This window comes from Dermochelys coriacea, chromosome 2 (assembly GCF_009764565.3).
Source record: "Dermochelys coriacea isolate rDerCor1 chromosome 2, rDerCor1.pri.v4, whole genome shotgun sequence".
NCBI lineage: Eukaryota > Metazoa > Chordata > Testudines > Dermochelyidae > Dermochelys > Dermochelys coriacea.
Window position 1 is genome coordinate 10,020,979 of NC_050069.1, and position 25,723 is coordinate 10,046,701.

At 45.8% G+C, this 25,723-nt stretch overlaps 1 long non-coding RNA gene across 1 annotated transcript; it reads right to left on the bottom strand.

Moving 5' to 3' along the window:
- Nucleotides 1-8,192: 8,192 nt before the first annotated feature.
- On the bottom strand, nt 8,193-24,893 carry LOC122458419. Its single transcript, XR_006278468.1, has 3 exons — nt 24,841-24,893; nt 21,381-21,475; nt 8,193-8,475 (listed from the first exon to the last, which is right to left on the bottom strand). It is a non-coding gene; the product is annotated as an uncharacterized LOC122458419 (long non-coding RNA).
- Nucleotides 24,894-25,723: the final 830 nt, after the last annotated feature.

Sequence of the window (25,723 nt, forward strand, 5' to 3'; positions counted from 1 at the left end):
AAGTCCTGCTCTGATAGGGAGCCCAGGAACTGACTAACGTAGTCCCAAAATATATGGCGCTAGTTGGGGGCATGGCCAACGCTTCTCAAGTTATGCACCAGTTCCGCGATCCTGCCAGACAACCTCTGTCAGTGGGACTCCTATGGAGGCTCAGTGGCAAGTTAAAGCTGCATTCCCCTAAAAGAAACAGTTCCCACTAGTGCAGAGGTGGGGAAACTATGGCCCACGGGCCACATCCGGCCCGCGGGACCGTCCTGCCCGGCCCTTGAGCTCCCAGCCAGGGAGGCTAGCCCCTGGCCCCTCCCCCACTGTCTCCCCTCCCCTGCAGTTACGTTGCCACACGGGCTACACAGCTTGCGCCTGCTCACCTCTCAGGCTTTCCAATAAGCCAGTCCTGCTGCTCTGAGTGGCATGGTAAGGGGGCAGGGAGCAGGGGTCGGATAAGGGGCAGGAGGTCCCAGGGGGCAGTCGGGACAGGGTGCAAGGGGAAGTTGGATGGGGCAGAAGTTCAGGGGGGCAGTCAGGGGACAGGGAGCAGGTGGTGGTCAGATGGGGCAGAGGTTTTGGGGGGGTGGTCAGGGAGCAGGGGGCGGTTTGATAGGTGTGGGAGTCCTGGGGGGCAGTCAGGGGACAGGGAGTAGGGGCAGTTGGATGGGGCGGAGGTTCGGGGAGGCGGTCAGGGGATGGGGAGTGGGGGGGGTGTGTTGGATTGGCGTCGAAGTCCCAGAGGACCTGTCAGGGGGCAGGGGTGTGGAAAGGGATCGGGGCAGTCCAGGGACAGGGAATAGGGAGGTTGGATAGAGGGTGGGGTCCCGGGAGGGGTAGTTAGGGGCAGGGGGTCCTGGGAGGGGATGGTCAGGGAACAAAGAGCAGGGGGGGTTGGATGGGTTGGCGGTTCTGATGGGGGCAGTCAAGGGGCAGGAAGTGGGAGGGGGTGGATAGGGGGTGGGGGCCAGGCTGTTTGTGGAGGCACAGCCTTCCCTACCCGGCCCTCCGTACAGATTCGCAACCCCGATGTGGCCCTCGGGCCAAAATGTTTGCCCACCCCTGCACTAGTGCATCGAGTAGCAATCACACATCTATGTCCCACATGCCAGTGGGGGTGAATCAAGGGCTCAGTTGGAAGAGAATTTCCAACTTAGCACAAAGTGTACTGGAACCAAGTCTTGGCATATTTGCTGACACAGAAACCAGTTATGTTTGCATAGGCCAGAAATGAATAATTTATGCCACCTCATGTGAGCTACAGTTAATCGAATCCCCTGGGCTTATCCATAGTGTCACCCTAGAAACCACAAGTCACTGTTCTTGATCTATTTTAGTGGAGCACTTTTACTGCCTTTTCACTGGTGTCTTGCAGTCTTTGTATTTCGAGGATTTCAAGCTGTGATAAGTTGCCAGTAACCCTGTGTCTAATTTGCAGTTCATTCGAAGTTCAGTAGAAGGAGGGTGGTCCTTGTGTACTGGGTGAGCTGTTGAGCAGACGTGTGTGGTTTGAGTTGCATCTCTGCCAGACTGTTCGAAGTACTCTAATCTTCATTAGTCAGTTCGCTTTTAATGTTGCTATTTTTCTGGCCAACTCTGGTCTCAGCAGTGAAGACCACACTGAAATGCCAAAAATAAAGGTCTCTTGTGTATACACACACACACTTTCTAAACTAAATTTGATTCCGATGGAAGGTAGTGAGGTGACCAAAACAGGTAAAACATAGACAGTGGAAATACAAGCTTGTTACTCCTTGCCCTACCAATGTACTTCACCCCTGACCGGGAGGGACCAGCCCAAGAGATCAGAGAGGAATTCAGCTTCCATGACTATTCAGTCTTTGTCTACTCTGCTGAGTTTGCCAGCATATCTATCTAGCTGTGATGGTTGCTTTAGTGAGGAGACGCTTGTCCATTGGGAACTAGATGGAGACTCTGCCAGCTCATTTCACATAGGTCAGCATACAGCTCTCATATGGTGATGGGTTTTAGTTTGCAGTCTCACCTGGAACTCATACTTCCTTAATAGCCGTTAGGCTTCCAAATCCAGGAACCATGCCTCATCTTCTCAAGGTGCAATGGTCCAACCAGCTAGCAAGGAATCTACCCTCAAAAAAGTGAGGACTGCCTTGAACTGAAGCCCAGATTCAATCTACGAGAGTTGGACAGCATTTAAAACACACTAGATATAGAAAAAACTTGAGAGATCTAAAGTGCAGGGTCCAGATCTTCCCTGCCATGGACAGACTTGTGAGGAAAGGGAAGGTAAAGAGGCATGAAAGGTTAACCCTGCAGCTTCCTGTGAACTATCCCCTCGTTGGGATAAAAATTGGTGAACTCAGAATTTGGAGTGAGACGAGCTCCTAAACACACGGAACCTGGAGATCATTGGGTCAGGAACACCCACTCTTTCAGCAGTCCACAGAGGCAAGAGCCAGTGCAGGGTGACCAATGGACACATCTCCTGGGGACCAAGAAGATGGTTTTGGTGCAGGATCTGGAAGATGCACACAGGAGATCTTTGCAAAAAGAAAAGGAGTACTTGTGGCACCTTAGAGACTAACAAATTTATTAGAGCATAAGCTTTCGTGAGCTACAGCTCACTTCATCGGATGCATTTGGTGGAAAAAACAGAGGAGAGATTTATATACACACGCACAGAGAACATGAAACAATGGGTTTATCATACACACTGTAAGGAGAGTGATCACTTAAGATAAGCCATCACCAACAGCAGGGGGGGGAAAGGAGGAAAACCTTTCATGGTGACAAGCAAGGTAGGCTAATTCCAGCAGTTAACAAGAATATCAGAGGAACAGTGGGGGGTGGGGTGGGAGGGAGAAATACCATGGGGAAATAGTTTTACTTTGTGTAATGACTCATCCATTCCCAGTCTCTATTCAAGCCTAAATTAATTGTATCCAGTTTGCAAATTAATTCCAATTCAGCAGTCTCTCGTTGGAGTCTGTTTTTGAAGCTTTTTTGTTGAAGTATAGCCACTCTTAGGTCTATGATCGAGTGACCAGAGAGACTGAAGTGTTCTCCAACTGGTTTTTGAATGTTATAATTCTTGACGTCTGATTTGTGTCCATTCATTCTTTTACGTAGAGACTGTCCAGTTTGGCCAATGTACATGGCAGAGGGGCATTGCTGGCACATGATGGCATATATCACATTGGTAGATGCGCAGGTGAACGAGCCTCTGATAGTGTGGCTGATGTGATTAGGCCCTATGATGGTATCCCCTGAATAGATATGTGGACAGAGTTGGCAACGGGCTTTGTTGCAAGGATAGGTTCCTGGGTTAGTGGTTCTGTTGTGTGGTGTGTGGTTGCTGGTGAGTATTTGCTTCAGATTGGGGGGCTGTCTGTAAGCAAGGACTGGTCTGTCTCCCAAGATCTGAGAGAGCGACGGCTCGTCCTTCAGGATAGGTTGTAGATCCTTGATGATGCGTTGGAGAGGTTTTAGTTGGGGGCTGAAGGTGATGGCTAGTGGCGTTCTGTTGTTTTCTTTGTTGGGCCTGTCCTGTAGTAGGTGACTTCTGGGTACTCTTCTGACTCTGTCAATCTGTTTCTTCACTTCAGCAGGTGGGTATTGTAGTTGTAGGAATGCATGATAGAGATCTTGTAGGTGTTTGTCTCTGTCTGAGGGGTTGGAGCAAATGCGGTTATAGCGTAGCGCTTGGCTGTAGACAATGGATCGAGTGGTATGATCTGGATGAAAGCTAGAGGCATGTAGGTAGGAATAGCGGTCAGTAGGTTTCCAATATAGGGTGGTGTTTCATTGGCACCCTGACAGCAGGATTGTCTGGCTATGTAGACTCCCTCCTCAGGCCCTTCGTTACCAAGCTATCTTCGAGACACTCCCAGCTATCTTCGAGACACCACCGATTTCCTGAGGAAACTACAGTCCATTGGTGATCTTCCTAAAAACACCATCCTAGCCACTATGGATGTAGAAGCCTCTACACCAACATTCCACACAAAGATGGACTACAAGCCGTCAGGAACAGTATCCCCGATACTGTCACAGCTAACCTGGTGGCAGAACTTTGTGACTTTGTCCTGACCCATAACTATTTCACATTTGGTGACAATGTATACCTTCAAATCAGCGGCACTGCGATGGGTACCCGCATGGCCCCACAGTATGCCAACATTTTTATGGCTGACTTAGAACAACGCTTCCTCAGCTCTCGTCCCCTAATGCCCCTACTCTACTTGCGCTACATTGATGACATCTTCATCATCTGGACCCATGGAAAAGAAGCTCTTGAGGAATTCCACCATGATTTCAACAATTTCCATCCCACCATCAACCTCAGCCTGGACCAGTCCACACAAGAGATCCACTTCCTGGACACTACGGTGCTAATAAGCGATGGTCACATAAACACCACCCTATATCGGAAACCTACTGACCGCTATTCCTACCTACATGCCTCTAGCTTTCATCCAGATCATACCACTCGATCCATTGTCTACAGCCAAGCGCTACGATATAACCGCATTTGCTCCAACCCCTCAGACAGAGACAAACACCTACAAGATCTCTATCATGCATTCCTACAAGTACAATACCCACCTGCTGAAGTGAAGAAACAGATTGACAGAGCCAGAAGAGTACCCAGAAGTCACCTACTACAGGACAGGCCCAACAAAGAAAACAACAGAACGCCACTAGCCATCACCTTCAGCCCCCAACTAAAACCTCTCCAACGCATCATCAAGGATCTACAACCTATCCTGAAGGACGAGCCATCGCTCTCTCAGATCTTGGGAGACAGACCAGTCCTTGCTTACAGACAGCCCCCCAATCTGAAGCAAATACTCACCAGCAACCACACACCACACAACAGAACCACTAACCCAGGAACCTATCCTTGCAACAAAGCCCGTTGCCAACTCTGTCCACATATCTATTCAGGGGATACCATCATAGGGCCTAATCACATCAGCCACACTATCAGAGGCTCGTTCACCTGCGCATCTACCAATGTGATATATGCCATCATGTGCCAGCAATGCCCCTCTGCCATGTACATTGGCCAAACTGGACAGTCTCTACGTAAAAGAATGAATGGACACAAATCAGACGTCAAGAATTATAACATTCAAAAACCAGTTGGAGAACACTTCAATCTCTCTGGTCACTCGATCACAGACCTAAGAGTGGCTATTCTTCAACAAAAAAGCTTCAAAAACAGACTCCAACGAGAGACTGCTGAATTGGAATTAATTTGCAAACTGGATACAATTAATTTAGGCTTGAATAGAGACTGGGAATGGATGAGTCATTACACAAAGTAAAACTATTTCCCCATGGTATTTCTCCCTCCCACCCCACCCCCCACTGTTCCTCTGATATTCTTGTTAACTGCTGGAATTAGCCTACCTTGCTTGTCACCATGAAAGGTTTTCCTCCTTTCCCCCCCATGCTGTTGGTGATGGCTTATCTTAAGTGATCACTCTCCTTACAGTGTGTATGATAAACCCATTGTTTCATGGTCTCTGTGCGTGTGTATATAAATCTCTCCTCTGTTTTTTCCACCAAATGCATCCGATGAAGTGAGCTGTAGCTCACGAAAGCTTATGCTCTAATAAATTTGTTAGTCTCTAAGGTGCCACAAGTACTCCTTTTCTTTTTGCGAATACAGACTAACACGGCTGCTACTCTAAAACAGGAGATCTTTGGTAATTAAAGGCCAAGGTGGGGGAAAAAGGGTTTTCCACTCTTCGCTCAGATTTTCTGTGCTTTTCCTTTCTCTTTTGCTTGTTCTTCAAACTTCTCCCCCTTTCCTCTCCCCTCTCGGAGAATTTCATTTTTCTCATCACTTTCACCCTTTTTTCTAGTCTTCCCCATCTCTCATTACTCCTGTTTCCCTCCCAACTCCTGCCACAAGCAGGAGGCAGTGGTGAAGGGAAGGCAGAGACATCAGCCCAGCTTAGGCCAGCCTCTTTTGCACAGAGCCACAGTGGAGGGACTCCAGGGAGAGAGAGGTGGTGCAGCTGTGGCAGCTTTCCACACTTCATGTGCAGGTGATTGAGCAAATGGGAAAGAGCTTTCCTAGTCTGGGTTTACTGCCTTGAGATAAGCCACTGAACGTTTTTGTTTCAAGAGTTGTTGTCAGGTTAAATGTGCATTAACCCCTCACACTCCTTTAACACCGTCTTAGCTTATGAAGACTGGAAGCATTTTTTTTAAAACTTTGATTTCCTTGACACCATTTATGCAGTTCAGTTACTTATTGCTTTTCCCTTGATTTGGATAATAAAAACCGACTGGTCACCTTCACTTTCTGTGTCTCTCGTATACTTGCAGTATTTTGCTGAGTCTGGGTTCCAACCCTATTTCAATCCAGACACACTATTTATATGAAGATTTAAGAATAAAAGTGCCATTTTATAAAAGTGTCTAATAGAAGATGGGGAAATAAATAGATGTTTTAAGACAAACCCTAAATTTTGGGCCCAACCACCTGAAACTGTCCTAGTTTGTTCCACCTGGGCAATTATAACACACCCACTCCCATGCTATCTGACTGCTATCATCTCCCTTGTTCCCTCTTAAGAATTTATTTTGTTCAGTTCTCATGTGTCGAGCAATGTATGTTCTCTCCCTTCTTTCCCAGGTCTGGTCCAGGAGCTCTTTAGCTGGATACTTACATGGTTGTTTCTGCTGCATATTCCAAACCTGGTCCCACGAGAGGGCGCCTTCTGGGTGGTTTGTGTTAATGCTCTGCTCTTGATGCATATCTGAAGTTTTATGTTGATATGGTGTTTTTATTCCAGGTTTATATAAAGATAAAATGCTGGGAAGTTTCTTCTTCCCACGTTAAAATCTTAATAAAATATGAAATTATAATGTTCAGCGGGAGAGTAACAGTTTTCTTTCCTGTTTTGCTCTCTAGGTTCATATAAGTGATGTACCAATCAACAAATCTGCTCAGCTAGCAAAATTAAGTGAGACTCTTCTATGCTGTTAGCTGCCCCGGGGGGTGTGGGGAGGGATTTAAGGGTCTTTTGTCTCCATGATCCTTTCTCCTCTAATCTGCTCTGTCCTTACAGAGTGGTTCAAGTTACTGCGGAGCTGCAGAGTTACTGGAGAGCTGTGTTGTCTTTAATCAGCTCTATCTGTGGATGGTTCCATGTGTGGCCAAATGGATTCCATATGCAAGATTGTCTGTTTGGCAGAAGGAGCTTCATTAGGGCTGCTTCACTTACTATGAAATCAGCTTGTTCTTCATAAAATTGCCACTCACATTAATTTTGCCACAATGCTGTCAGCGTGAAGATTCATTGGTTCTCTTGTTGTCCATACCCAGTAGTACTGTGTCTACATTCAGTTTTGGACTGAGCGCAGTTGAAGTTACTCTTATTCTCCTCAGTCCTTCTTCAGTTTTGAGCCTTTGCACAGAGGCTATTGTAATGTCCTGGCACATTTAAGCAGCACAACTTTGAGTGCTGAAAGCAGACTAAAATAAAGATATGCCCTCTCTGTGTGTGGGCAGTTTCTATAGTTTTATTCCTTTCAGCGGCTCTATGACCCTATCTATAAAGCTATAGCCACTGAATCTAACAGCTAAGAAGTACTAGAAGCAGATTTCTAATAATCAAATCCCCCAGTACTATTATCTATCTTTTCCTAATAACAAGGGTCCCCTCCCCCAGACAGCTATGTTCAGTGCGAGAGGATACCATGACATCATCTGGAAGGAGGGTCCCAGCTATGGCATTGTTTCTCTCCACGTCTTCCCCAAGATTTTCATCCTCCTCAACAGCACAGAGGCTGTAAGACTGTGTCCTGGAAATTCTCCTCCATTTAACTGTTTCCCTTAGCTCCTCCAGTTCAGCCACTCTGGTCTCCAAAGCCCATACAGAGTCTCAGAAGGGACATGAGCTGTTTGCACCGAACGCACACATATGCCACCTGCCCACAAGGTATGTAATCACACATGCTGCATTCCATGCAATAAACTGGATAGCCCCCCTCTGCTGCTGGACTTCTGCCTGCATTATTTTTAGAGAGACAAGATGGGTGAGGTAATAGTTTTTGTTGTTGGTCCAATAAAAGATATAACCTCACCCACCTTGTCTCTCTAATATCCTGGGACCAGCATGGCTACAACAGCACTGCGTGTATTATTTTTACTCTTGAAGGAGTTTTTATTTGTTTTGTTTTTTTTGTTTTTTTTGTGGGTTGGGTATTGTTAATGGACGATGTTTAGCAAATGTTGGTTAGGTGTATCTGGCTCTCATGCTCTCTCCCTAGCAAACCGCCCTTGTTTACTGCTCAGCACACAGCCTCCCTTGCAACAGATGACACTATACATTTCAATCAAACAGTCACGTGGCTAAGCAAGCAAGCACACTAGCAGACAACAAACTCACTCCAAGGGTCCTGTAGTTGCTCCTTCTTCACCTGGAGAACTCCCTAGCAAAACTCTCCTGTATGCTGCTCCTGTTCCCTAGCTCAGAATTTGAAGAGCAACTAGCAAAAGATAAACAAAATTTTGCTGTTAGTTTTTGTAAGTACATCAAAAGGCGGACGTCTGCCAAACAATGAGTGGGGCCACTGGACAATCGCGGTGCTAAAAGAGCACTCAAGGAAGACAAAGCTATTGCAAAGAAGCTAAATGAATTCTTTGCCTTGGCCTTCACTGCACAAGGATGTGAGGGACATTCCTACACCTGAGCCATTCTTTTAAGTGACAAATCTGAAGGGCTGTCCCAGATGGAGTTGTCAGTAGAGGAGGTTTTGGAATAAATTGATCAATTAAACAGTAATAAGTATCCAGGATGGTATTCATTCTGAAGGAACTCAAATATGAACTTTCTGAACTATTAACCGTAATACATAACTACCACTTAAATAAGCCTCTGTGTAAGATGACTGGAGGATACTTAATGTAATGCTGATTTTTAACAAAGGCGCCAGCGGTGATCCTGGCAATTACAGGCCAGTAACCCAGACTTCAGTACCAGACAAATTGACTGAAACCATAGTAAAGAACAGAATTATCAGACACACAGATGGACACAATATGTTGCAGATGAGTCAGCTTGGCTTTTGTACATGCATATCATGCCTGACCAATCTAATAGAATTATTTGAGAGTATCAACAACTATGTGGATAAGGGTGATCCAGTTGATATTATGTACTGGAACTTTCAGAAAGTTTTTGACAATGTCCCTCTCCAAAGGCTCTTAAGCAAAGTCAGCTGTCATGGGACAAGAGGGAAGGTCTTCTCATGGATGAGTAAATGTTTAAAAGATAGGAAACAAAGGGTAGGAATAAAAGGTCAGTTTTCACAATGGAAAGAGGTAAATAGCAGGGTCCACTAAGGGTCTGTACTTGGACCTGTGCTGTTCAAAATATTCATAAATTATCTGGAAAAAAGGGTAAACAGTGAGAAGGCAAAGTTTGCAGACAATACAAAATTACTCAACACAGTTAAGTCCAAAGCTGACTGTGAAGAGTTACAAAGGAATCTCACAAAACTGGATGACTGGGCAACAAAAACACAGATGATGTTCAATGTTGATGAATACAAATTAATGCACACTGGAAAAAATAATCCCAACTACACACACAAAATAATGGGGTCTAAATTAGCTGTTACCACTAAAGAAAGATCGTGGTTAGTTCTCAATATGCAGCAGCAGTCAAAAAAGCTAACAGAATGTTAGGAACCACCAGGAAAAGGATAGATAATAAGAGAGAACATATCATAATGCCACTATATAAATCCATGGTATGCCCACACCTTGAATACTGCATGCATTTTTCTTTGCCTCATCTCAAAAATATATATTAAAATTGGAAAAAGTACAAAGAAGGGCAACAAAAATTATTAGGCATAAGGAATAGCTTTGATGTGAGGAGAGATTAAAAAGACTCAGACTCTTCAACTTACACAAGAGACAACTAAGAGAGGATATCACAAAGGTCTTTAAAATCATGAATGGTGTGGGGAAAGTGAATAAGGACGTGTTATTTACCCCTTCAACGCACAAACCAGAGGTCACCAAATGAAATTAATTGGCAGCAGGTTTAAAACAAAGCTAAAGGAAGTACTTTTTCACACAACGCATAGTCAACCTGTGGAACTCTTTGCCAGGGGATGTTAAAAGGCCAAAAATATAACTGGGTTCAAACAAGAATTAGATACGTTCATGGGTAGGTCCATCAATGGCTATCAGCCAAGATGGTCAGGGGTGCAACCCCATGCTCTGGGTATCCCTAAACCTCTGACTGCCAGAAGCTGAACTGAACAACAGTGGATGGATCAGACAATAATTGTCCTTTGCTGTTCATTCCCTCTGAAGCAGCTGGCACCAGTCACTGTCAGAAGACAGGACATGGGCTAGATGGACCATTGGTCTGACCAAGTATGGCCGTTCTTATGTGCTTAAGTAGGGAGAACCTACAAAATCTTAGGAGTTCATTTTATATTTCTCAGACACTCAAAATTCTCATTGACTTCTGTGGGACTTTCAGGTTTGCAAGGAACACAGGATTGGCCCTCTAGGTCTTGTAGTTTTGTGTGCTATACTGGGGATGCAAATTTATCCCCAACAGGGGTTCTCAAACTTCATTGCATTGTGACCCTCTTCTGACAATGAAAATTACTACAAACCCCAGAAGCGGAGGCCAAACTCTGAGCCCCACTGCCCTGGGACAGAGTGGGGTGGGGGGGGAGGCAAAGCTGAAGTCCAAAGGTTTCAGTCCCAGCTGGGGGACCTGTAACCTGAGCCCTGCCACCCAGGGCTGAAGCCCTCAGGCTTTGGCTTCAGCCCCAGGTGGTGGGGCTCTGGGTTTAGCTTCAGCCCCAAGCCCCAGCAAGTCTAATGGCAGTCCTGGCAACCCCATTAAAACACAGTCGTGACCCACTTTGAGGTCCTGACCCACAGTGTGAGAACTGCTGATCTAGAACATCACATTAGCTAACATTTTTGTGAAACTTTCACAAAGTTGTTCATATTTTAGACATCTGCAACTCCCAGTGTGCTACTGTCAGGAACAAGCAATTTTTCCACAGGTCTCTCTTTCAACTCCTCCTTCTTCTGCAAAAATATAGAACCCAAACCTTTTCCAGAGGTACCCATTTTTATTAGATAGGGACCAAAGCAGATAAAATGGGGCCCGAACTTAAACCACTTCTGGATTCACAAAACACAACCCAACCTGTTTTTGTCCATCTCTAGTTTTTATGAACCCAATCTCTTATTCAGATCACTAGAAGTTACTCCTTATGGAAGGTAAAGCACAACATGAGTGCAAAGTACTATCAGAAGATAGAACTTTGCACACTTTCAACACAGCACAATATATATAATATGTATACAGTTACAATAATGAAATAGTGGGTAATGAAAATGAAAAGTAGGTGTGGCAAACTTGTCAAAATTACTCAGAACAGCAGATTTAGGGATCATTGTCTGTAATCAGATAATGACTGGTGAACAGAATCCGTATTTCCTGTGGTGGACAATGGATTATTAACATAGGATGTGCAACATAACTGAGTTAAGGTTGCTGGAGTAACCCACCTTCTGGGGATTTCATGATTTCTGAGTCATTGAATTTGCAAAAATAAAGTTGGATTGCTAGGGGTTTTTGCATTTACTATAAACAACTGCTGTGGCCAAACTGACTAGCCACATTTTGCAGATCTATGTTTGGTACTGAAATAGCAGAGTGAAATGATGAGTTACAACATTCTGATACAGGAAATCTTGAATTGTTCCAGAACCTGGACTGCTAATTCAGTACTGAGATGTTTCCATTAAGAAGCTATTTCAGGAAAATCCATGAGGGATTTCAGTAAGCCATCAGCTGCAATGTATAAAGGCAAACAGGATGCTGAATTCTATTACCAGAGGAACAACAAACAAAGGGGTGATAATTTAGTTAAATACAGCCATTGAAATAATGTACTAGAAAGGCATGTTTTGATTGTGACCAACCTATCTTTTTATAGAATGGACAGAAGCAAATTCTACATACTGATGAAGACTACAAGAGCTGTATTTTCCATGGAATCATGGTAGCAAAAAGAGAAACTAGAAGTAATAAGCTGAAGACCAGAGCAGGAGAACACAGGCCCAAGAAAATAAGATAATCAAATAAAGCAATCGCATACTGAAGACCCATTATTATATTATTATTTATTATTTGTCTTACTATAGGAACTAGGAGCCATGGACCCCACCATGTTAGGTGCTGTACATACAAATAGAACAAAAAGGCAGTACCTGCCTGAAGGGGCTTACCGACCTTTCTGTCTACATTTCTTGGGCCAGACGATCCATGAGTACTTCTAAAATTCACAGCAGATGTTGGAGGTAGTGTGCAAAGGTAGTGTAAAAGCTTCCACCTGCACTGCCATGATCCTGGTTCAGGTCAGTGTATACCTCCACCATACTCTGTTAAAACAGCCTCAGGGCTGGTCCATAATGGCCATAAGGGGCCAAATAACTGTCTATGATCAACGTAGCAGAGTTGCTTCCCAAACACCACCCCCTTAAGGTAACTTTTCCCCACTATGCTGGCAGAAAGCAGGAGCATGGCATATAAGCCCCTAAATCATCTACCTGATCACCTGAGCTCTGAAGTGATTCTCCCTCAGTCATTTACTTAGCTCTTGCTCCCAAAGTATACTGGCAATATTGCACAGAAATGGTGCCATGCAGCTGAAGACCTTGTCCTATATTCGGACTTCAGCCTACACCAACGGGAGCCTGTCAAGGTTGGTGGGTGTGAAAGATGACAATGAGATGAAACATTTATCTACATTTAAATTCTTTGCTGTTTATAACTTTTAAATAGACAAGGCCTGATGTTAACCTGACTGGCTGGGGTGAGGATGCTATAGCCAGTTCCACAGATCCTGAACAGGACATTCAGGCTACTAGAAGGACAAGAGCTTGAACATGTCATTGTTTCCTCTTTGGTTTTTTGTTTGTTTTTTTTTAAAAAAAAAACAGCTACAGCTGGGAGATGTATGACATACAGGAGGAAACATCATTGATTTGTGGCAGTCCTACTCTTCTCTACCAATGAAGCATTATGGGTAATATTCCCTGCACCCATCAGTCCTATTTGCATTGCTCTGGCAGCACAAAGGGCCAGATTCCATCTCCTATCTGATTCCCCAGAGAGTGTGGAGCTGGCAGTCTGCCCCTACCCCACACTCCCCCAAACCCCTGGGGCATTGCTGAGTGTTCTGTGTCCTGGTTACCTCAGCTGGCGACAGTCCCTTGGGGACTGGGGCTAGCTGGCACAGATCAGAGCAGCCCATAGGTTGAAAAAAGTCAGGACAGGGAATCAGGCCGACAGTTATGGCTCCCTGCCAGCCTGCCTCTTCTCTCTTAAAGTTGAAACTCAGTGCAGCACAAAATCTGGCCCTATTCACTAGCACAGTGTGAATTATTTTCTGGTCTTTTTAGTGACAGTTTTCACCTGAAATGCTTTAAGGAGTTGAGCCTGATGACAACGTGTACTGTGAGCTTCTTGCTGCAAATAGTTCTGTTCTATCAGTGACTTACTGATGTGACATTTTCTAAAATTAAAAAAAAAATACAGACAATGCAAAAACAGTAGCAGCTACATTTATCAGGAGTGGGCCCTGTGGCCATTTCCTCTACAATAATGCTTCCTTTTAGGCGTAAGTTTCTGTTATTTAAATATGTGTTTGTCTAGTCAGTCCTTAATGCCTATTTTGAATAAACCAAAACACAGACAAGGATCTATTAGTCTCACAATAAATATATTAGAGAGACCAGGTGGGTGAGGTAATATGTTTTATTGGACCAACTTATGTTGGTGAAAGAGATAAGCTTTCAAGCTACACAGAGCGCTTCTTATTGATTTGCATGGGATTCTTGGAAGAGTCCTGAACTGCCCTTTAAGGGACACATCTGGCTGAATCTGTTTATAAGAGACAGTCCAATTCTTTGCAGTCCAGAGTGCATTCCTGAGTGATCACCTGAAGGCATGTACTCTGAGCATGACAGAGAGGCAGCAGGGACAAATTTGAGTGATGTTGCAACCCCATCGGTCAGGTGAAGTGAGCTGTAGCTCACGAAAGCTTATGCTCTAATAAATTTGTTAGTCTCTAAGGTGCCACAAGTACTCCTTTTCTTTTTGTCTGATTTGGAAGGTCAGGAAAAGAAAAGAGGAGGAGCCTCCAATAGTGGTCTATGCACTGGTGACTCCTTCTTTCTACCCACCATCATCTCTTTTATACCCCAAGGGATGCAGATTGTATTCTGTCTCCTCTCCCTTTGTGGGTTGGGAACACCATTGCCATCATATCATGCTGTGATTCTCAGCTGGACCCAGCTATCTCAATGCTTAGCCTGCCAGCTGCACAGCCCTCCTGCCCCGTTGTCTCCTGTGTTTGAATCTAGCATGATGCTGTGGGGGGTGGGGTGAGATTGTGCCTCATAACTAAGGCTATAATTTAGTCATGGAGGTCACAGAAGTCACGGAATCCATGACTTCCAGCGACCTCCATGACTTCAGCCTGTGGTGATCAGGAGCTGCAGGGTCTCCTGCAGCCCGCTCCAAGCCGCTGCAGGTGGTGGGGTACTCTGCAGCTCCCAGCCTCTGCGGGTGGCAGGGGAACCCCCCAGAGCTGCTGGTGGTGGGAGAACCCCCAAGTTCCTGGCTCTGTGGGGAGCAGGGGCACCCCCCAGCTCCCAGCCACCGTGGTTGCAGAGGAAACCCCAAGCTCCCAACCACCACGGGCCCCTGCAGCTGTGGATGGCGGGGGTACTCTGCAGCTCCCGGCTGACATGTGAGGCAGGGGCACCCCACAGCTCCTGGCTCCCACAGGCAGCAGGGGTACCCCCAGAGCTGCAGGTGGCAAGCATACCCTGCAGCACTCAGAAGCTGCAGGTGGCTCCTAGCCACTGTGCAGCTGCCCCATGTCAGCTGGTGTGGGGACCCACAGATCCCCATTTTGTCACAGATATTTTTAGTAAAAGTCACGGATAGGTCATGGCTTCCGTGAATTTTTCTTTTTTGCCCATGACCTGTCCGTGACTTTTGCTAAAAACATCTGTGACAAAATCTTAGCCTTACTCATACCCGTTAACACAGCAGCGTGCTAAACTCAAACACAAGAGGAAACAGTGAGCAGCAGGGTCCTGCTCTCCCCTCTCATAAAACACCCTGCTCCTGGGCCTCCTAACCTCACTATTCTCCAGAGGTGCGGTCCCTGAAGGATATACTAATTTTAATTTCTGTTGGACCTAGGTTCTCGTTAACGAGGACTTAGATGCACAGATCAATGGGATCTGTGTTGTATCACTCACTGCTTGGATAGTTCAAAGTAAGTGGAGGAGGGAGGCAGTCTAAGCCCTGGTCTACACTAGGAGTTGAGGTCGAATTTAGCAGCATTAAATTGATTTAACCCTGCACCTGTCCACAAGACAAAGCCCTTTTTTTTGACTTAAAGGGCTCTTAAAATCGATTTCCTTACTCCACCCCCAACAAGGGGATTAGCGCTGAAATCGGCCTTGCTGGGGCGAATTTGGGATATTGTGGATGCAATTACATAGTATTGGCCTCCGGGAGCTATCCCAGAGTGCTCCATTGTGACCGCTCTGGACAGCACTCTCAACTCAGATGCACTGGCCAGGTAGACAGGAAAAGGCCCGCGAACTTTTGAATTTCAATTTCCTGTTTGGCCAGTGTGGCAAGCTACAGGTGACCATGCAGAGCTCATCAGCAGAGGTGACCATGCAGCGCTCATCAGCAGAGGTGACCATGATGGAGTCCCAGAATCGCAAAAGAGCTCCAGCATGGACCGAACAGGAGGTATGGGATCTGATCGCTGTATGGGGAGAGGAATCCGTGCGATCAGAACTACATTTCAGTTTTCGAAATGCCAAAACATTTGTCAAAATCTCCCAGGGCATGAAGGACAGAGGCCATAACAGGCACCCGAAGCAGTGCCACGTGAAACTTAAGGAGCGGAGGCAAGCCTCCCAGAAAACCAGAGAGGCAAACAGCCGTTCTGGGTCAGAGCCCCAAACATGCCACTTCTATGATGAGCTGCATGCCATTTTAGGGGGTTCAGCTACCACTACCCCATCCGTGTTGTTTGACTCCTTCAGTGGAGATGGAGGCAACATGGAAGCAGGTTTTGGGGACGAGGAAGATGATGATGATGAGGTTGTAGATAGCTCACAGCAAGCAAGCAGAGAAACCGGTTTTCCCAACAGCCAGGAACTGTTTCTCATCCTGGACCTGGAGCCAGTACCCCCTGAACCCACCCAAGGCTGCCTCCCAGACCCGCCAGGCGGAGAAGGGACCTCTGGTGAGTGTACCTTTTAAAATACTATACATGGTTTAAAAGCAAGCATGTTTAATGATTAATTTGCCCTGGCATTCGTGGCTCTCCTGGATATACTCCCAAAGCCTTTGCAAAAGGTTTCTGGGGAGGCCAACCTTATTCCATCCACCATGGTAGGACACTTTACCACTCCAGGCCAGTAGCACGTACTCGGGAATCATTGTAGAACAAAGCTTTGCAGTGTATGTTTGCTGGTGTTCAAACAACATCCGTTCTTTATCTCTCTGTGTTATCCTCAGGAGAGTGATATCATTCATGGTTACCTGGTTGAAATAGGGTACTTTTCTTAAGGGGACATTCAGAGGTACCCGTTCCTGCTAGGCTGTTTGCCTGTGGCTGAACAGAAGTGCTCCCTGCTGTTAGCCACGGGAAGGAGGAAGGGAGAGGGGCTAGCCACTCGCTGGGGGGAGGCAAAATGCGACCTTGGAACGAAAGCACATGTGCTATGTATGTAATGTTAACAGCAAGGTTTACCATGAAAGAGTGTACCCATTGTTCTATAAAATGTGTCTTCTTAAATACCACTGTCCCTTTTTTTTCTCCACCAGCTGCATGTGTTTCAAGGATCACAGGATCTTCTCCTTCCCAGAGGCTAGCGAAGATTAGAAGGTGGAAAAAACGCACTCACGATGAAATGTTCTCTGAGCTCATGCTGTCCTCCCACACTGACAGAGCACAAACGAATGCATGGAGGCAGACAATGTCAGAATGCAGGAAAGCACAAAATGACCGGGAGGAGACGTGGTGGACTGAAGAAAGTAAGTGGTGGGTTGAAGAGAGGGCTGAAGCTGAAAGGTGGCAGCAGCATGATGAGAGGAGGCAGAATTCAATGCTGAGGCTGCTGGAGGATCAAATTAAAATGCTCCAGCATATGGTTGAGCTGCAAGAAAGGCAGCAGGAGCATAGACCACCACTACAGCCCCTGTATAACCAACCGCCCTCCTCCCCAAGTTCCATAGCCTCCTCACCCAGATGCCCAAGAAAGCGGTGGGGGGGGGGGCCTCCAGCCATCCAGCCACTCCACCCCAGAGGATTGCCCAAGCAACAGAAGGCTGGCTTTCAATAAGTTTTAAACTTTTAAACTTTTAAAGTGCTGTGTGGCCTTGTCCTTCCCTCCTCCACCACTCCTCCTGGTCTTCTCTCCTCCACCACCCCTCCTGGGCTACCTTGGTAGTTATCCCCCTATTTGTGTGATGAATTAATAAAGAATGCATGAATGTGAAGCAACAATGACTTTATTGCCTCTGCAAGCGGTGATCAAAGGGAGGAGGAGAGGGTGGTTAGCTTACAGGGAAGTAGAGTGAACCAAGGGGTGAGGGGTTTCATCAAGGAGAAACAAACAGAACTTTCACACCATAGCCTGGCCAGTCATGAAACTGGTTTTCAAAGCTTCTCTGATGCGCACCGTGCCCTCCTGTGCTCTTCTAACCGTCCTGGTCTCTGGCTGTCCGTAACCAACAGCCAGGTGATTTGACTCCACCTCCCACCCCGCCATAAACGTCTCCCCCTTACTCTCACAGATATTGTGGAGCGCACAGCAAGCAGTAATAACAGTGGGAATATTGGTTTCGCTGAGGTCTAACCGAGTCAGTAAACTGCACCAGCGCGCTTTTAAACATCCAAATGTACATTCTACCACCATTCTGCACTTGCTCAGCCTGTAGTTGAACAGCTCCTGACTACTCTCCAGGCTGCCTGTGTATGGCTTCATGAGCCATGGCATTAAGGGGTAGGCTGGGTCCCCAAGGATAACTAAAGGGATTTCAACATCCCCAACAGTTATTTTCTGGTCTGGGAATAAAGTCCCTTCGTGCAGCTTTTGAAACAGACCAGAGTTCCTGAAGATGCGAGCATCATGTACCTTTCCTGGCCATCCCACGTTGATGTTGGTGAAATGTCCCTTGTTATCCATCAGTGCTTGCAGCACTATTGAAAAGTTCCCCTTGCAGTGTATGTACTCGCCGGCTTGGTGTTCCGGTGCCAAGATAGGGATATGGGTTCCATCTATGGCCCCACCACAGTTAGGGAATCCCATTGCAGCAAAGTCATCCACTATGCCCTGCACATTTCCCAGGGTCACTACCCTTGATATCAGCAGATCTTTGATTGCGTTGGCTACTTGCATCACAGCAGCCCCCACAGTAGATTTGCCCACTCCAAATTGATTCCCGACTGACCGATAGCTGTCTGGCGTTGCAAGCTTCCACAGGGCTATTGCCATTCGCTTCTCAACTGTGAGGGCTTGGTATTCTTCCGCCTCAGGGCAGGGGAAAGCAAATCACAAAGTTCCATGAAAGTGCCCTTACGCATGCAAAAGTTCCGCAGCCACTGGGAATCATCCCAGACCTGCAACACTATGCGGTCCCACCAGTCTGTGCTTGTTTCCCGGGCCCAGAATCGGCGATCCACCGCATGAGCCTGCCCCATTAGCACCATGATGTCCACATTGGCAGGGCCCGTGTTTTGAGAAAAGTCTGTGTCCATGTCCTCATCACTCTCGTCACTGTGCTGATGTCACCTACTCACCCGGTTTCACTTTGCCAGGTTCTGGTGCTGCATATATTGCTGGATAATGCGTGTGGTGTTTAATGTGCTCCTAACTGCTAAAGTGATCTGAGCGGGCTCCATGCTTGCAGTGGTATGGAATCTGCACAGAAAAAAGGCGTTGAACGATTGTTTGCCATTGCCCTGACGGAGGGAGGGGCGACTGACAACATGGCTTACAGGGTTAGCTTACAGGGAATTAAAATCAACAAATGGGGTGGCTTTGCGAGAAACTGAATGGCCGCCTCAAGGACAGAACTCAAAACCTCAAGGATAGAACTCAAAACTGGGTTTAGCAGGCCATTGATTTCACAGAGGGAGGGAGGGAGGAGAAAATGATTACAAAACAAATCTGGTCTATTTCTTGTTTTGAGCCACTTCATCTATCTTTATACATCTTGCTGGCAGCAGACTGTGCAGTACGACCGCTAGCCATCGTCATCTCCTGGGTGCTCAGCAGAAGACGGTGCAGTATGACTACTAGCCATCGTCTTCCGCTAGCTGCAGATTAAAAGACAGTGCACTGCCAGTAGGACTCAATCGCCATGAGACGAAACAAAGGAAATGACCTGGCTGAATCACTCCCATGTTTGCCCAGGCTCCCGGTTAAAAGAGCACCCAGGACTACATCGATGACAGCTACCAGTCTTGAGATCTTGACTCTGAAGCACCTGCTCATGCCACTCCTCTTAGTGTGTGTGTTCATAGCCCATCATTATTTAGTTTGTTGAAATATGAATTAAGGTTGGGATTTGCAGAGCCACCTACAGAATATAGACACCTAAATTGTTGCCCTGGATTTGAGGGGTGTGTATAGGCCAAAATTTGGTTAAGCTAATTGGAACCATATTATGTGCATTCTGCCACCTTGATGTAATGAAATAGAACACCACATAGTGAAGGGTTAATTTGGAGACAGGCTTTTAGAAGCAAGATCATATCTAGTTGGCAGTTTCTGTTAATCAGAATGGGAGGAGGGGACAGACAAGTAAACAACTGAGACTGAAAACCTTGGTGGTAGGAAAACCTTGAACCTAGAGACTCTGATATTAAAAGTTTATTGAAAGTTAGAAAAGTGATGCTACAGTAGAGGTTCTTATGACCTATGTGTTTTGTAGAGGTTAGGTATAAAAGATTAGCTAATAGAGTGTACTTTGGAGCAATCCTCTGAAGACATCTTGTGAGACGTTTTTCCTGACACCCTGTCTCCCTGGTGGGTGAGCAACTGGCCACTGGAAACCCGCTGTTAATTACTCAATACCATCCCAGATGTTAGGTAAATATCTGGGATGTTCTAAAGCTATTGCTTATGTCTGTGTGTAGTTACATCTAATAAACTGCAGTGTTAGTAAGAGCACGCTTATATGCCTGAATCTTATCAGACGGAAGTGCAGTGTTCCTGTTGATTAATTCCTTACACTGCCGGGAGTGAAATAGTTAAGTTGCCCCTGTTGGGTGTTCTGAAAACCCCAGGTAACAAAATCACATTACATTTTAAGTATCCAAAGTCTTTAGGGAGCATTGAAAATAAACCCTGAACGTTTTGTGGATTCAACTCCCCATTAAAGTCAATGGAAATGAAGGGAGAATAAAACACTGAGGAAAAATACATAATAAAGTAAACCTAGTTCCTTTAAAAAAAAAGTTAAGACCAGCTTGGTTTTGTGTAGATACTAATGGAGATAAAGCAAGAGAAATAGTCACTTGCATGGTATTTCAAAATAAAGTGAAAGAGAAAAGTCATTAAAAATTAGATTCAGCACATAAGTGTCATGATATAGACCATACTGTAAAATACTAGCAAGAACACAGAATGAGTGGAGAGGGATTGCCAGAGAAAATGAGCGTAAAGTGAATGCATTTTAAATGTGCACTGTAGTGTGTCCCAGGCTGGCCAAAGGAGTATTTTCATGTAACAGAAGTTTCCCCTTGTCTGGGAATTTTATTTTAACCTGCCCCAAAGTCACTGCATAGAAAACCATTATAAAATGAAACATAAGAAAAATGGCTTACTTGCCCATTTCTTCCAAAAGACACTGCCCAGATAGCCTGACTCCCTCCAGGAGTCTCACTGGATCGGTGGGAAGGGTACTGGGTATATACTCCCTGTTTCCCAGCAGTCATTGCTGGAAGCTAGAATGACAACTATGCCTGTCATAATGGACTACAGTTTCCAGACTTCTAAATCTCAAAGGCTGGTTGGATGTTCCCAGTAGCCAGCATGTCTTTCATCACTGAGGTAAGAGGAATATTCTCAGCCCATCCTGCTCATGGGACTCGATCCATAAAGCCAGGGCTAGCAAAAGAGGATGGCTTACATAAACCCTATCCTGCTTCCCCAAGATCATTTCTTCTCCCTCAGAGATAGTGTCTCTTTTGCCAGTCATACAGGGATTCTCATAGGCCAGCCTGGAACAGGATGGTATGAGCCCAGTATGGATCCCCTCATAAACCTCAATGGTTGTATATATCCCCTCACATACCTGAATCACAATCACTGACATCCATCTTGTGCTTGCTAGTGAGTGAGCTTACTGGGAGCAATTTCATGAATTGTATGGAAATGATTGGCGAACATCTCCAGAAAAAAGAAAATGAGTTTTGAAATCAAAATTGGAAAAGTAATTCTAAGAGTTATTCTCACCGACTCAGGTACTGAAACTTACCATGTGACGCATGTGCCCTGTCAAAACTGACTAACACAGTTCAGATTATATACTCTGAATATCCACAAGGACCAGCTGACAAACAATTTACAGGCCGAAGTGATTTGGCAAATAATGAATAAGGTTGAGAAAACGATCAGCTCCTCTGATAGTTCCTGATAGGAAAACAGGCTACATCAGTTGAATAAATAAACTGCAAAGAAGTCTTTGCTCAATTTTAGGACCAATATTTTAGGGCAGTGGTCCCCAAACTGTGGCCCATAGAGTGCTTACTGGGGGCCCAGGAGAGTTAGGTTTATTCTAAGTTGCAAAATTCTCCATTAAGATTCATTTTATTGATGTTACCTGCTGCGTTAAGAATAGTTGTGGAGCCCCTCTACACATAACTGTTTTTTTCCTTCACTGAAATACATCTATCTATCTAGTTATTTATACCACACTCAGTAAGGTATATGAATGCCTATTCACACACTTATATGGTACACTCATACTTGGTCCCTCCCCTGCACACACCCTTCCCTATCTATCCAGCCCTGGTCTCTTATTGCATTTCTCCCCATCTTCCCCGCTTCCACTCCAGCAGTTATACCCTTTTTTCCATTTTTCTCACAGGCATCAGTGTGCTTTCTTCAGTGCCTCCCACTTTTTCTGAGGCATCAAACCACTACACTTGCTTTTCATGTCCTTCCCTAAGAGTCACCCCCTTTCTACACTACTCACCATATGTGGATCAATAATATATTATATTAACTATTTTTAAAAGACATTGGGCCAAATATTCAGCTGGCATAAATCAACATGGTTCCATTGATATTAATGCAGCTATGGAGATTTATATCAGCCAAGGATCTGGTCCCCATTTATTGAAACACCAAGATGTATCCATAACTAAACTGAACAATAATGTTGTTGCTTCTTGCAACGAGGTGTTTACTCCATCCTCTTCCTACTTCTGATTACCTCCAATCATAACACATTTAACATGACTAGGGCCCTACCAAATTCACGGCTATGAAAAATGTGTCACAAACCATGAAATCTGTTTGTTTGTGTGCTTTTACCCTATACTATACCAATTTCAGAGGGGAGACCAGTGTTTCTCAAATTGGTAGTCCTGACCCAAAAGGGATTTTCAGGGGGGATCGCAAGGTTATTTTTTGGGGGGGATCATGGTATTGCCACCCTTACTTCTGAGCTGCCTTCAGAGCTGGGCGGCTGGAGAGTGGCACCTGTCATCCAGGCACCCAGCCCTGAAGGCAGCACCCTGCCCGTAGCAGTGCAGAAGTAAATTTGGCAATACCATAGCATGTCACTCTTCTTGCTGCTGACTTCAGAGCTGGGCAGCTGGAGAGTAGCAGTTGCTGACTGAGGGCCCAGCTCTGCAGGCAGCAGCGCAGAACTAAGGGTGACAATATCATCCCATGCCATCCTTTCTTCTGTGCTGCTGCTAGCAGTAGCTCTGCTCCAGATGCCCAGCTCTGAAGACAGCACCGCTGCCTGCAGCAGCACAGAAGTAAGGGTAGCAGTACCGCAACTTCCCCTACAGTAACCTTGCAATCCCCCTACAACTCCTTTCTGGGTCAGGACCCCATAAATTACAACACCGTGAAATTTCAGACTTAAATCACTGAAATCATGAAACTTACGATTTTTAAAATCCTCTGATCATGAAATTGACCAAAATGGACCATGAATTTGGTAGGACCCTAAACATGAGATTACAAGCTCTTCTGGCCAGAGACCCACTTCTTTCTGTCTGCACTGTAAGTCAGACAGTACACTTTTGGGTGCTGTAAAATCACAACTAATTATTTTTAGAGTAAATACCATAGGCCAAGGGTTCTCAAACATTTCACTGCATGGGCTACATTTTAACAGACAGATAGACTGTCATGGGTCATTCGCAATGGCATGGCTCTCCCTTTCATGCCCATTTACATTTGCCCTTTGGTAACTACAGCAACTGTCTACATATAAGTGGGAAGGTAATATTGGCTAGATATTCAATGGTTTTTTGTCTGTCTTTTACAGTGCAGTAGGAAGGAGTCAGCACCATGTGACTAGTTAGCTCTCCTTGGACTCCAAGGAAGTGCTCTGTGGACCACAGTTTGACAACAGCAGTAACAACAGAAGAAGAAAAGGAGTACTTGTGGCACCTTAGAGACTAACAAATTTATTTGGGCATAAGCTTTTGTGAGCTACAGCTCACTTCATCGGATGCATCCGATGAAGTGAGCTGTAGCTCACAAAAGCTTATGCCCAAATAAATTTGTTAGTCTCTAAGGTGCCACAAGTACTCCTTTTCTTTTTGCGAATACAGACTAACACGGCTGCTACTCTGAAACAGAAGAAGAGTGTTTCTGTTTCACTGACTGCATTGAGCCCTGCTATTATCATTTAAAATTAAGTGAAGTCAAAAGCGTAAGATTCAAAAGTTGCTTGCAGCCAGACCACCTCTGAGTGTGATCTTATCAGAGCACCCATACTGCGGAGCTGGGGTTAGTCTACACTAGGATGGGAGAAGACTAAGAAAAATCAAGGGTACAGAAAGAAGTGGTAATGGTGGTGCACTGAGTGGCACTCTTCCATCTGAGTCAGCACTGATGCTATGCCCCGGTATAGTTTTACGAGAAAAGCATTGTTGACAACGCTGGTTTTAGGATAAGATGGAAAACTCCTGCTGTCCATTTGTGGTCAGGAAAGATCCCACACGCTTTTCACAAGCATGGAATGTTAGCTTCAGTATGCAATTTGGATAATTATGTTCTGCCTACCTCAGGTGATTCCTGCAGTTTCAGTTTAGGTGAGACTACAGGTGGTGCCTCCTGGCCTTAGAATCTCTGGATTGGATAGAACACATGGACCTTATTCTCGTTTCTCATCTCATTAAGCATAGGTATAAGTCAGGACTAATTCTAGTAAGTCAGTGGAGTTACACCAGTGTAAAACTAATATAAATGAGAGGAGAATTGGACCCTATTATTTCCACTTATGGTGTCAAACTAGTACAATGTTTCCCAACAATGGGTCCTGACCCTCCAGTGGGTTTCAGGACGATTCTTGGTGGGTCCCACCTGCCCCAGAGGCACTCTCACTTCCACATGGGAGCAGCATGGGGAGCAGGATCTGGTCTGTGCAAAAGCACAGTGAGGCAGGAGCTAGGGTTGGTCCCTGAAGCAAGGGAGGGGCCATGGGTAAACTGCAAGTGCAGCAGGGCTGGGGAGGGGGTAAACAGGATCCCCCCCATTGCCCCTGCCCACATAGAACGGGTACCTACCTGGTTCTAGCCCATTCTCTTCATCTCTCTCTGCACTGAGCTATCCCTCCTCCCGCAGCAGCAGGACAGAGTCTCTTCCAGCCCTCTGGAGTGGGTGTTGGGAGTGGGAGGAGCGGAGGCTAACGTGGTTACTCCTATAACCGGACTTTCAGTTTCCAGTCAGCACTGCTAACCGGACACTCACTGGAGTTTCCAGTCTAAAACTGGATACCTGGCAACAGGGCTGCAAGAAATGCCTGAGCGGGGAGGAGCAAGCAATCATTTTTAAGTGGGGGGTGAGGGGAAAGCAAGTGGTGGGTGGGCTAGGGAGTGGAGAGGAGCTAGTGGGCAGGGCTATGTCTGCTGTACTGCTTCCCAGGTAGGTTGGAGACTGGGGGGATCAGTCGACTCAGTATCCCCAGCCCAGGTGATATGACAGCCAGTGGCGGATTTAGAGTTAGTGGGGCACCCCGGCCCTGTGTTCAGCTTCATTTTTGGGGCCCCTCCTTGGGACCCAGCCAAGAAAAATAACATTCTCTCTGATCTCCCCCCCACCCCCGTTTTTCATTCTTTTTTCTTCATCTTCCTCCGATAAGTAATCGCAAGTAATGAAAATAAAGTGAGGTGCCTTGATTGTTCTTCTAGTCTAACTTATTTTTCCACAGACCACTTGAAAATCGTGAAGGGTCTCGGTGGACTGCTTAATGATCTTTCCAAATATTGTTTGTACCGTTAGCTACCTACTGTAAAGTACTTTGGATAAGAGCGCTTTATTAAAAAAAATGTAAAAACACGTTGGGGTGGGGGTCTGGCAAGGAGTTAGGGTGAGGGAGGGAACTCAGGGCTGGGGCAGGAGGTTGGGGTGTGGAGCGTTTACGTGGGGAAGCTCCTATGTGGTGCAAGG